Genomic DNA, 13,083 nt, shown 5'->3' on the forward strand with positions numbered 1-13,083 from the left:
ACTAGCATGTCAGCTTCAGATCTCCACCCCTACCCCACAAATATGTTAATCTTGTATTTGTAAGGCAACATCTTATCTGGGGGATGACACAAGCATTCAAATGCACAGAGTCTGAAATGGCACAGTCCAGCAGTGGATACACAGCCCAGAATTTCAGCTTATGTGATTTCGTTTTCAGCCTCAGGAACTGTATCTAAATTGCAGTGCTACTATCTTTTCCATTTCAGGATCTTCTTATCAAAAGTCTGTTTGCACATGTTACTTAAAGAATTACTTCAAACACTGCAGTACAATCTATTTGCACCTAGGTACACATTTGTTTTCACTCACTACGCAACACTTTATAACTTTGTTAATTACAGTCCAACCCATCCCAAAGACTAACTTCAGATAACAGTTTTAATACACCTTGTTCAAATGTACCCCCACTCATTTTACTGGCATTATGTAACCCACGCAGGCCAGCTCGGATTATTGAGCAGAGAAACTTGCAATCCACAACTTTTAACTGCAGCTAGGTAAGTGAGGCAGTGCTGTCATCTGACCTTGCACTCAAGGCAAATTAGGAAGGGGACTGAAAATACAACTGCTAATATACAAATCTATGGTGTGGCCACATTTGGAGTACTGTCTACAGTTCTGGTCACCATATCTCAAAAAGGATGAACAGAAGAAACTGAAAGTTGCAGCAAGTTGAGCATGTGCAGTGCTCTCTACACAATTCAGGAACCAACAGTGGAGAATTTGTGAGCCAGCCATCTGTATGTTGGCAACAAGACCGTGTGATTTTGACCTCCATAATTTAAGGGAGAAATTGATTAAAATATATATTTTTTAAGCATTCCAACAAATCTGAATCTGAGACTAGGTTTTTTCCCCACGTTTTTTGATATTAGAAATCAGGAGGTCATCTTAAATTCAGAGTCCTCTTTCTGAGTGAATGCAGATATAACCTGTATTTAACCTCTACATTTTAAGGGGGTTGTTTTAAATGTAAAGTCATCTTCAATTAGAGTAAATACAGTAGTGAAGGAGCAGAGCCCAAGGAGATCCCAATGGTTTTCAGAAGCATCTGGGAGTACTTCTGGACCCAAATTTCTCCCTGATTTCTCAGGTTCAGGAAGTGGCTTTGGCTGATTCGCCAGCTACGTCCATTTCTGGAGATAACAGACCTTAAAACAGTGGTGCATATGCTGGTAACATCCAGGCTTGACTACTGCAATGCACGCTACGTTGGACTGCCTTTGTACGTAGTTCGGAAACTGCAATTAGTACAGAATTCAGCAGCTGGGTTGGTCTCCAGGGTTGCCTGAAGAGATCATATTACACCAATTTTAAAAGAACTGCACTGTCTGCCAATAAGCTACTGGGCAAAATACAAAGTGCTGGTCATTACCTATAAAGCCCTTAGTTCTGAGGTATTCTGAGGTATTCCGAGGCTTAGTTCCGAGGTATTTAAGAAAACTCTTTCTTCTTCATCAACCCCACCGCCTGTTAACATCATCCAGGGAGGTCCAGTTGTGGTTACCACTGGCTCGGTTGGTGGCAATTTGAAACTGGGCCTTTTCTTTAGTTGCCCTGGAACTCCCTTCCTAATGGAATTAGAGTTTCCCCTTCTCTGAATGTTTTTGAGAAAGTCCTGGAAGACAGGCTTTTAGTTTATAGTTGTAAAGCTTTGGTTTTTAGAGTTTTTATTGTATTTTAAATTGTATTAATTATGTTAATGTTCTGATGGTTTTTGTATTGTGAACCACCCAGGGACTTTTTTGTACTGGGCAGTATATAAATGTACTAAATAAATAAATAGATAGATAAATAAATAAATAAGCTCACATCTCTTTATCACAGTGTGGACACATGATGGGAAGCTATGTGAAGGATGGGGGTGCAGAAATCTCAACTCACTTTTTTCTACCCCACTTTGGTGGAGTAGAAAAGATGTTTTGAGGTCTTAAGAGGGGTCATTAGCTTTGATTGGAGAGTTCAGTAAAATGTGGAGGGGACTCCTCAAACGTTTTGTTGGAATCTGCACCCCTGGTGAAGGAGACACATGTGGATGCCATCGATTATGTACACATGGTTAGTACACAAGAGGCTGCCATACACTGAGTCAGACCATAGGTCCATCTAGCCCAGGATTGTTTGCACAGACTGGCAGTGGCTTCTCCAAGGCTGCAGGCAGGAATCTCTCTCAGCTCTATCTGGAAATGCCAGGAGGGAAGTTGGAACCTTCTGTATATAGCATGTAGATGCTCTTCCCAGAGCGGAAAGAGTGGGTGAGATTCCCCATCCCCTAAGGGGAATATATTACAGTGCTCACACATGAAGTCTCCCATTCAAATGCAAACCAGGGCAGACCCTGATTAACAAAGGGGGCAATTTATGCTTGCTGCCACAAGACCAGCTCTCCTCCTTAAGTTCATACCCTACTCCTTCATGTGAAGGATACACTGGTAGGATTCTTCCTCCACCAGTTTTTAGTAAAGTGAGGGATTCCTTTCCACCAGCAGTCTTAGCAGTTGGCAGTGGCCGAAGACTCTGAAGATGAGCACGCTATTGCCTTGCCTGGCACTTACAGAGAGAGAATGTAATAACCATATTGAAAAAATGGCCATGCATCAGGCAGCCATGAGTTTTCACTTTGTTTCTAACAACCATTCTAAACCTCTTATTACCAGGCACTTCCCAGGGCTGAAATGCTACTTCAGTTGGCAGACGTGTGCATTTGGAAAGCAGATGCATGCAACAGAAACAAAAGCCCATGAAACAAAGACCTTAAAAAGTCTATCCTTCTTCACCTACTCCAGACTGCACCTCTTACTCTCCAAAGATAAAAGCCCAGTTCCCAAACTAGAGGCACTGCTTGAACCCTTCTGGTTGAGATTGCAAGGTTTACTCCTCCTTCTCCACTATCCTAAACAAGGCAGCCTTTCAAAATTTCTCAAGCCCTATTAGATCATACTGTTAAATTCTCTCTCTTTTTCTCTTTTAAAGCCAACACTTTCCAAAACAGTAGTTATAACATATTTTTAACAACACTGGGCGAATCTATTTTCTTCCACTGAGCTGAAAAAAATACTGTTTTCTCAAAAGAAGGAGGAAAGGGGGGGGGGGAACCCAAGCTATTGATTTTGTTTAGGGTCAGAATAAAATATCATTGGAGTGGGTGTTGAATTCTCCAGCCACAGATTATTTCCAGAGTGACAGGTCTGAGTAAGAAAGGTGCATTTTTGCTCCTACTGAAATAAAGCAAACAAATTAAATATTGTGGTGTGTTGGGTTTGGGTTTTTTCTTTTTCTTTTTCCTTTTTTTGCTGTTGATTTCTCTCTCTGTATTTTATATAGATAGCCCATCTTTATACTGGATCTAACGCAATTCCAACAGAAATTCTTCCATTTCCCTCCTACTTCATTCTTCAACCTCACCCCAGGGCCAAATTTTCCTAATATTCAGTTCACAGCTTTCAGATAAGTCAAAGATTATTGTCTCAACCCCAAACGTAGGCAAGAAATGATTCTTACCTAACACAAGGATATTTGCAATATATGTGATATCTTTCCCCAACCTCACCACCAGAGAAATTTCACTAGTCATAGCATAACACTTTTTTGATCCCCTCAAATACTTCTGATGTTTTACCAACCTCTATATTTGTTTCGGATGAATCCCAGAAAGCTAAGCATTTTAACAGTGCAATTCTTAGTAGGACAGCTGCCAAGCTAAGAGACAGAATCATGCAATTTGCATATATAGAATTGTATGCTTTCTATCACAAGGGGTACCCTATAAAGCTCAAATCAGGGATGCATAAGCACTCCTCCACTTACCAAAAAGTGCTAATTGAAAGTTAATTAAAAGTGCATTATGTTCCAAGCAGAGGCATTCTTAACCCTGGACCTTGGGGTCCTGGTCCAGGGCCTCCAAGGTCCATGGCCTCCAAGGTCTGGGGGCCCCTCCAAGTGGCCTGGGGGCCCTCCTGCCACTACCCTGTGCCCGCCCCGCCACTGCACTGAATCTCCAATTTGTTTCATAATTTTAGCTGCCATTTGAGTGGCTGAGGGATGCGGCCAGGGGGTGAGCTGAGCAGACCTCTCCCCCACCCTCTGACAGCAGTGGACGGAGAGACCACTGGACCTGTCAATTTGGTCCAGCGGCTCTTGAGAACTGTGAGGCACTCCAGTGTACCTGTGCAGCTGAAACAGAGCTTTGCAAGCCCGTGATATCATGGTGGGCAGCAGGAGCTCCGCAAAAGCAGGTTTCTGGGGGGCCTTGTGGGGGGGTGCCTCACGGTGTGAGCAGTCCAGGTGCCAAAATTAAGTAGGTATGCCACTGGTTAAGAGCAAATGTGTTCACATCCTCAAGGTTTTGCGAGCAAATATCTTGTAAAGTGCCACCTTTGCTGCCCCTACCACCACCTCGATGAGCTTACCTAGGAGCAAGGCAAAGGCTACAGAGGCTGCAGTCATTACACATACCCACTGTCACACTCCCACTGACAAGGCATGGTGCATGCAGCATCATTTTCTTGCTGGGAATTCCAAGTCCACTTCTTGCAGAAAAAATATGCACATCCAGAGCACCCATAGCTGCAGTCTCCTTCCTGCTAAACTTAGGCAAGCTTTTTGGGGCCTTTGGAGTAAGGGGAAAGGAGGCAGCTTTCAGAACTGGATCAAACATAATGGGAAGAACTGCATTTGCTCCAGTGCTGCATAGGAAGCTCCCTTATACTGAGACAGGCCATTAAAAGTTAAAGTGTGCTGTCGAATCAGTGTCGACTCCTGGTGACCTCACAGCCCTGTGGTTGTCTTTGGTAGAATACAGGAGGGGTTGGCCATTGCCACCTCCCCTGCAGTATGAGATGATGCCTTTCAGCATCGTCCTATATCGGTGCTGCCCGATAGAGGAGTTTCCACATAGTCTGGGAAACATACCAGCGGGGAGTTGAACTGGCAACCTCTGGCTTCCTAGTCAAATCATTCCCCTGCTGCACCATTAGGTAGATAAACCCTTGACAGATCATTTGTCCCTCTTAAAAGGTCTACACTGACTGGCAGCAGCTCTCCAAGGTCTCAGACAGGAGTTGCAGAAGACTTTCCCAGCCCTACCAGGAAATGACAGAGCATGAACCTGGGGCCTTCTGCATGCAAAGCAGATGCTCTACCACTGAACTAGAGCCCCTTGAGCATAAAAAAAAATCTCCCTACTCAAATTCTCAGGATACCCTAGCTCAAACATTAAAGATAGGGAGGCATCCCTAATATTCTTAGCAGTAAATCACGCTCACACTTTCAGAAGCAGGTTTCACTTTCAATGGAGTTTCCTCCCAGGCAAGCATATTTACCTGGGAATAAGCTCTATTATCATCAACAAGACAAGCTTCCATCAATGCTCCACATGCCCCCTAACTTAATTTGAGCTTAATAGGTTACCCTTTGTATATACCAACTTTTGTCTTTTTATCACAAAGTGCAGAGTTTTGGGTTTTTTTAACCACCCCACTGTTCTAAAGCATTTACTCAGAATCAAACCCCACTGTGTTCAATGGGACCTACTTCCTGGTAAATGTATATCAGATATTCAGTAATCCAAAAATCTTTGGTTTAAGATGAGATTTAAGATGTAAAGCATCTTAACTCTCATCTTATACTGAAGGTTTTTGGATTACTTAGTTTGCAGGCGTTTAAAAAAGAGAAATCTAATTAGACACTATGGGAAACAGCTTACCCAAACCACAAGGTAGAACTTCTTGATGCTGAGCACCAAAAGCTTTGTAAAAACTTCATCTAAGATAAAGTCACACTCCCCACCCCCTGCCTGGGAAAAAAACACACACAATTAAATGAAAGTAGTGGATTCAATGATTATTCCAGAGTGAATAAGGACACAACAACAAGAGGAAGATAATTTGTGTTCACTTTAAATTCTGTACTTCATATTTTTTCTTTTTCTTAAGAAAAGCACACACAAACAATGATAATTAAAAACAACTGTGTCCAAAACTGCAGATTATCTTCCCAGAAATTTCCTCTAAACCATAGCTATGACAACGGGTACTGCAACCCGCCTCAGAATTGACAATGAAGACATCAAAGTGGTGGATAGCTTCTGCCTTTTAGGTTCAACCATCAACAGTAAAGGATCCAGCAGTCAAGAAATACGCCACAGGCTAGCACTTGGTAGGGTTGCAATGAAGGCCTTGGAAAGGATATTTAGATGGCATGATGTGTTTATACTCACAAAGATTAGAATAGTTCAGACCATGGTTTTTCCCTTGACACTCTATGGATGTGAAAGCTGGACTTTGAAGAAGCAAGATAGAAAAAGCATTGATACTTTTGAATTTTGGTGCTAGAGAAGACTTTTGAGGATACCATGAACAGCCAGGAAAACAAACACGTGGATCATAGAACAAATCAATCCAGAATTTCCACTCGAGGCACAAATGACCAGGCTCAAACTACCATACCTTGGAAACATTATGCGACGATCCAGCTCTCTTGAGAAGTCCATAATGCTGGGAAAAATTGAAGGAAAGAGAAGAGGATGACCAGCAGCAAAATGGATGGAATCGATTACGACAACAATGAATGCACCACTGAGAGACTTTAAAGGCCAAGTAGAAGACAGATCCTCCTGGAGAGAACCTATCTATGTGGTTGCTAAGAATTGACACTGACTTGATGGTACTTAGTCAATCAATCAATCAATCAATCAATCATACATATTTCCTATTAATATAAGCTGTTGCATCAGTGTAATAATGTACTTTCTTTCCCTTTGAAATAAACAGGACTTCAAAGTGTTCACCTTTCACTGGATCATGCTCATGCTAATAGGAAAAGTCCTTTTAAACTTTTCAAATCGATGTGAAAAGGCAGAGTGGTATTCTTGTATGCATTGTCCCCATTCCTAACCTCAGCACATTGATTTGAAGGTCACAAAGAACCTGCATGCATATACAACTGAATGTATGTAGCTCCCTCTGTATGCCAGATGTCTCAAACTGTGGTCTTCCAGCCTTTGCTGGACTACAACTCCCATCATCCCCATTCACAATGGCCAGTAACTAGAGATGATAGGAATTGTAGGCCTACATCTGCAGGGAGGCTGCAGTTTGAACCCTGAAAAAGCAGAGTTCTTGATCATGTGGAGATAATTATGTGTGTGGAGATAATTATGTGTGTATAGAATTATATGAATCTGCCAGGGCCCTCCGATCATCATCTCAGGCCCTGATCATGACCCCGCCACTAACAGAAATCCAGTTGGCAGGGACTAGAGACAGGGCCTTTTCGGTTGTGGCCCCTCAGCTTTGGAACACCCTCCCTGAAGAACTTCACCATGCTTTCCCACTAGCGTTTTTAAAAAACACCTTAAAACACACCTTTTTAAGGAGGCTTTTTAATATCATTATTTTGTTATATGTGGTAGGTTCTTTAGCTTTTTATAATTTTCAATTTTAATTTGAACCTAATAATTGTTTTTAATCTGACTTAACCCCTGCTAACTGGGCAAAGAGGCACCTTTTACCATGGTGATTCTCTTTATTTAGTAGAGAGAGAGTAACTGGCCCTATCCACCCACAGCACAGTACTTCCAGTGACTGTTTCTGGTGTCTATCTTATGTTTCTTTTTAGAATGTGAGCCCTTTCGGGACAGGGAGCCATCTTATTTGTTCGTTATTTCTCTGTGTAAACTGCCCTGAGCCATTTTTGGAAGGGCGGTATAGAAATCAAATTATTATTATTATTTTACACAGTCAGACAGGTGTTATTGACTGGTTTGTTTTATCCAGACATCGAGTCCTTCCCAAGCACCTGGGATGCCAGAATTTTATTGTCAATGTTGTTGCTGTTGTTATAGATATCGTCGCAGAATATAGGCTGTTCCCAGTAAAGCTGCTTTTTGTAATTGGCTGATGGTGATTTCTGTGGCCCCTGTGTCTATGTTTTTGTTGTAAGCTGCCCCGAGCAGTACAGCACAGGAGGGGTGGGGTATAAATATTTTAAATAAATAAATATATAAATATAGGGACTATGCAGATCTTCACCTCAATGCATAGATGACAGGAGCAGGGAGAGCATGCAAGATTCTGCTCCCTATTCTTCATACATCCACTGAAGGCCTGAAAAAGGTAATAATGATCCAAAGAATTGTTTGTATGAAGAAAGATACTGCACTTAATAAGATGCTGCACTTTCCTTCTTTGAGTAACAAAGTTTCTTTGAGTTATTTTAAACTCCCCTCATGAAATGCCAAAACACCAACTGCTTTTGAAACTAGCGGATTCTTAAACAGTTGCCCTGTGGCATGGTAAGTTTGAGATGCAAGAAACAGTTTGCAGGGACCTAGCTGCATAGTTCTTTTCTGAATCCTGGTCAGATCCTGGTTCATGGGGGAAACGGAATTGGACAAACCCATGCATCCCCCCCCAAATATAGGCTAGAGCTGGATCCAAACCCTCCTCCCCATGCTGCTAATTGGCGTTAAAGGAGAAGCTGCTAGCTAGGCCATATATTGGCAGTGTTGCAAAGTAGCACAGTACACTCTGCATCTAACTTTTCAGTCTCTCGTTACATTTCCAAAGAGTCAGAAAATTAATTGCCATTTAAATGCATACGCAGTTTCCTTCCAACTGCTTGTGTGCATCTCTTCCTCTATCACTGTGCTTAGGCTAGTGAGCAAGAATAATATTTGCCTTAAACACAAATCATCTCTTTATAAATACAGAGCAGGCAAGATTTTTTTTTTCCTAAGTGGGAAGCCAGATGGCTCTTCTACCCCGAAGGGGTTTCACTCCACAGCGTTATGTTTTGCGAGTGAAACATGTCACATTTGGACTCCAGCCACACTAGGTACATGCCTTTCCTTATTTTTATTTCCATTTGTTTAGCATTATGCCTATCTCGAAACAGCAGCAGTCCAAACAGTCTAGGCAGGCACCATTCATGCCATTTAAACACAGACAATAAATACTACGCTCAGTCCAACTGTATAATTTCATGAAGCCCATCACTGGGGAGAGAGCTGGCTTCTTCTGTAATTGATCTTTCTGGTTACTGCACCTTATTAGGGAGAAAAGATAAGAGTCTAAACAACTCTGTTGCATAAAACTTAAAGTAAAAAAATCAGCCACCAAACCCAGATTTGGAAATTTTCGTTTAATTTCTGCTTCATACAGCTATGCTGGGTGGAAAATCTACTGCCCTTTAAAGTCTGCCAAAATATTACCATACCTGCTTTCTGAACTGTTAAAGTTTCCCCTATAAAACAGGCGCAAAATCCAAAGTCCAATGAAAGTGGTGACAAAAATCTTCCTGGATTTTAGTTCCTGTGAATTGAATCAACCCTTGTTTCCCATACAATCTTTTGGATCAAGCAACAATGGTCTGTTATATTTGTTTTTCCTTAAAGTATTCACATTTCCTACGTTTCTTATTTCTTGCATTATGAGCATAAGAGGTTGCTTTATACCAAGTTGGACAACTGGTCCATCTCACACCGACTGATGTGGAAAAGATGCAGAAAAGGGCAACCAAGATGATTAGGGGCCTAGAGCACCCTCCTTATGAGACTAGGCTACAGCATCTGGGGCTCTTTAGTTTGGAAAAGAGGCAACTAAGGGGAGAAATGATTGAGGTGTATACAATTTGTCATGGAGTGGAGAGAGTGGACAGAGATAAATTTTCTCCCTCTCTCACAGCACTAGAACCAGGGGTCACCCTGTGAAACAGAAGGTTTCACACCACACATAATTAATCTATAAAATTCTTTGCCATGGGATGTGGTGATGGCCACTAGCTTGGATGGCATTCAAAGGGGCTTAGACACATTCATGGAGGACAAGTCTATCAATGGCTACTAGTCTGGTGGCTATAGGACACTTCCAGCCTCAGAGGCAGGATGCCTCCGAATACCAGTCGCAGGGGAGCAACAGCAGGAGGGAGGGAATGCCCTCACCTCTTGCCAGTGGGCTCCCCAGAGCCATCTGGTGGGCAACTGTGCGAAACAGGATGCTGGACTAGATGGGCCTTGGGCCTGATCCAGCAGGGCTGTTCTTATGTTCTTAGCTCTCCAAGGTCTCAGACAGAGATCTTCCCCAGCCCTGTTAAAACGAAAGGCGCCTTTAATGCAGGGTGCCAAAGACTGAACCTGAGATATTATGGAAAGCAAGTTTATGCTGTTTTAAATGAGCTATGGCCCCTCACCCTCCTGTTTCATATCCTTTTCATGTGAAGCACTCTCAGAAGCAACCCAGTATCCTGAGTGGCCACCTGAAGTGCAATCACATCTAAATGGGAATATCCACTGGAACATGCACAGTAATTCACCCGCCGTTATGCCATATGGTAAATACAGTGTTGTGTCCGTGGACACAGCTATGGCTCCAATCCATTAGTCACTTGCTTCCAAGAGGCACCTTTTCAAGTGGTGATTCCCTTATATTTAGGGGATTATGGGAGTTGGGGATTATGGGAGTTGTAGTTAACAACATCTGGGAAACCCTGTTAGAGGGAACACTGGTTGCAACAGATTCCTGCACTAAGCAAGATTAGGACTTCCAAGAGCCCTTCCAATTCTGTAGTTCTCCATCAGGAATGATTGCAATATAGGGGCATTCCCTCCACTCCCATCCCGTGATCACAGAGGAAATTGTGCTGCTGCTAACAACAACAACGATGATGAAAATAAATGTTATGCAGTTGATAGTGTGTTGGACTTTGAGTGGGGAGACCTCCATTCAACCCTCACCTCAGCCGAAGTTCACTGGGTGCCCTTGGGCCAGTCTCACCCTCTTTGATCCTAATCTATCTCACAAGGCTGGTTGTGACAATAAAGCAGAATAACCTTGAGCTCCTTGGAGGAGTGTGGGATACAAGTGTTATAACAAAATGAAAACTGGTATATATTCTGTTGAGGGAGTTACTAGGAAACCTGTAAAGGAAGGCGGCATCCTCTTTGGGGATGTGCAGAGATGAAGGATGCAAAAGCACAAGTTGCAGAGACATTCTTGTTTCCTCCTGAACTGATTTCCATATTTAGTTATTCTTTCCACATTAAAAAAATAATTAAAAAACACCCAGTGCTTGCTTTGAATCTTTAATGTGACTGAGTTCTTCTTGCTACTTACTTGGTTTTGTCATGCACTACATACAATTACACATCCCTAATCCTCAAATCCTCCCCTGACACCAGAACACGTGCCAAACTTGAGATGCCTGCTGCTGTTGTATTAAAGGTCTTCAGAGAATTGCAAACATTCATTGTGCAACAACAGACCCTCTTGCTCTACACACACAGAGACACACACACTCACCACATTCTTCACTGAAAGCAACATGCCAACTCCCACAAGGGGGGAGAGTACCCCCATTGTTCACCTTTAGGCCCAGGCTATCTTTTGCCCAAACCGTATCTCTCCTGTACTGACAAGAAAGAGAGAGTCACAAAATTCTGCAGGTGTCCACAGCAAAGTAGTGGCATGTTTCAAGGACAAAGAACTCAGGTACACTGCAAAAAGCAACAGAGCTGACCCTATATTGGAGGGCCAGACTTCAAAGAAAACCACATTTCCAAATCCCAAATTCTCCAAAGAGAAATTCTTAATTCATCTCAAGGTAATTAGAGATAAAGAGCACACAGAGAAGTTCAGCTGGGTAGGCATAAGGCATTTTAGAGGAATGGAGAGGGAATTGAACCAAGTTGCATAAGGTAGGCACCTAGGGACATTTTTTAAAAAATAAAAAGCTAAATAAGAGATAACAGGAGGCTACAGTTTGGATCAACAGACAGAACAGCGAGGGAATGAAATGCCACCGTTCAGATTAGAAATGCTATACTACACATCCTTATTTTCTTTCCCCTGAGAAAATGTGCTATTGTTATCAGGTCCCCTTTGCCACACAACATATAAGTTATAGAACAAACTACTCATATGTGGGGATGGCCACCAGCTACCACTACTACTGTAATCTTTATATACCTCTTTTAATCGAATAAGTTCTCAAAACAGTGTAAAGGTAAAGTGTGCCATTGAGTCTGTGTTGACTCCTGGAGACCACAGAGCCCTGTGGTTGTCCTTGGTAGAATACAGGAGGGGTTTACCATTGCCTCCTCCTGCGCAGTATGAGGTGATGCCTTTCAGTCTCTTCCTATATTGCTGCTGCCAGATATAGGTGCTTCCCATAGTCTGGGAAACATACCAGCGGTGATTCGAATTGGCAACCTCTGGCTTGCTAGTCAAGCCATTTCCTCAATGCGCCATTAGGTGGCTTCAAAACAGTGTACATAGAAAACATTAATAAGATGTTTCCTTCTTTCCAAAGAGCTCACAGTCTGAGAAGAAACTCAAGGGAGAGAGCAACAGCCACAGCAGGGATAGGAATATAGGAAGCTGCCTTATACTGAGTCAGACCCTTGGTCCATCTAGTTCAGTACTGTCTATACCAGGGCTGCTCAACTTCAGCCCTCCTGCAGATGTTGGCCTACAACTCCCATAATCCCTGGCTTTTGGGCACTATAGCTGGGGATTATGGGAGTTGACTGGTAGCGGCTCTCCCAGGTTTCAGGCAGGAGCCCTTCCCAGCTCTACCTGGAGATGCCAGAGTCTGAACCCAGGACTTCTTCATGCAAGCAGATGCTCTACCACTGAGCTTTGGCCCCATCCCCAGGGGAAAAAACAACCCAAAAGTGCCTTCAGCTTCCTATTATACTCAGGGGTGGAGCCACCATTGAACGAGCGGGTTCAAAGAACCTGGGCCACTGATGAAAAGGGCCGCTGGAGCCCCCATTGCACATGATGTCACGCACAAAAGGGGGCATGGCTCGATTGCCAGAACACCTGCCCCAGTCCTCCCCTTCTCATTTCCAGGCAGCACTTGCTTCCTGACAGCATTTATTTCCCTTCCTCTCCCTCCAGCGAGGGAGAGGAAGGGAAATAAACACTGTCAGGCAGCAAACGATGCCTGAAATGAGAGGGGGAAGAGCTTGCTCAGGCTATCCCAAGCCCTAGCCACGCCCCCATGTGCATGAGGGAGAAAGAGGGAAATAAACGCTGTCAGTCATGAGGGGGGGAAGCTTGC

The 13,083-nt window shown here is 43.1% G+C and overlaps 1 protein-coding gene across 4 annotated transcripts in view; it reads right to left on the minus strand.

The window, feature by feature from the left end:
- The window catches only part of LOC128333663 (opioid-binding protein/cell adhesion molecule-like), a 718,254-nt gene that overhangs the window by 653,283 nt on the left and 51,888 nt on the right, over positions 1–13,083 (minus strand). The window contains exon 1 of one of the 4 annotated variants that reach the window (XM_053269414.1): positions 6,468–6,486. The exons of the other annotated variants lie outside the window; for them this stretch is intronic. The gene's annotated coding sequence lies outside the window, so the exon portion shown is untranslated. Of the gene's footprint in view, positions 1–6,467; positions 6,487–13,083 lie in introns of those variants that run through there. 4 annotated transcript variants of the gene reach the window in all.

Source organism: Hemicordylus capensis, chromosome 8 (genome assembly GCF_027244095.1).
Source record: "Hemicordylus capensis ecotype Gifberg chromosome 8, rHemCap1.1.pri, whole genome shotgun sequence".
NCBI lineage: Eukaryota > Metazoa > Chordata > Lepidosauria > Squamata > Cordylidae > Hemicordylus > Hemicordylus capensis.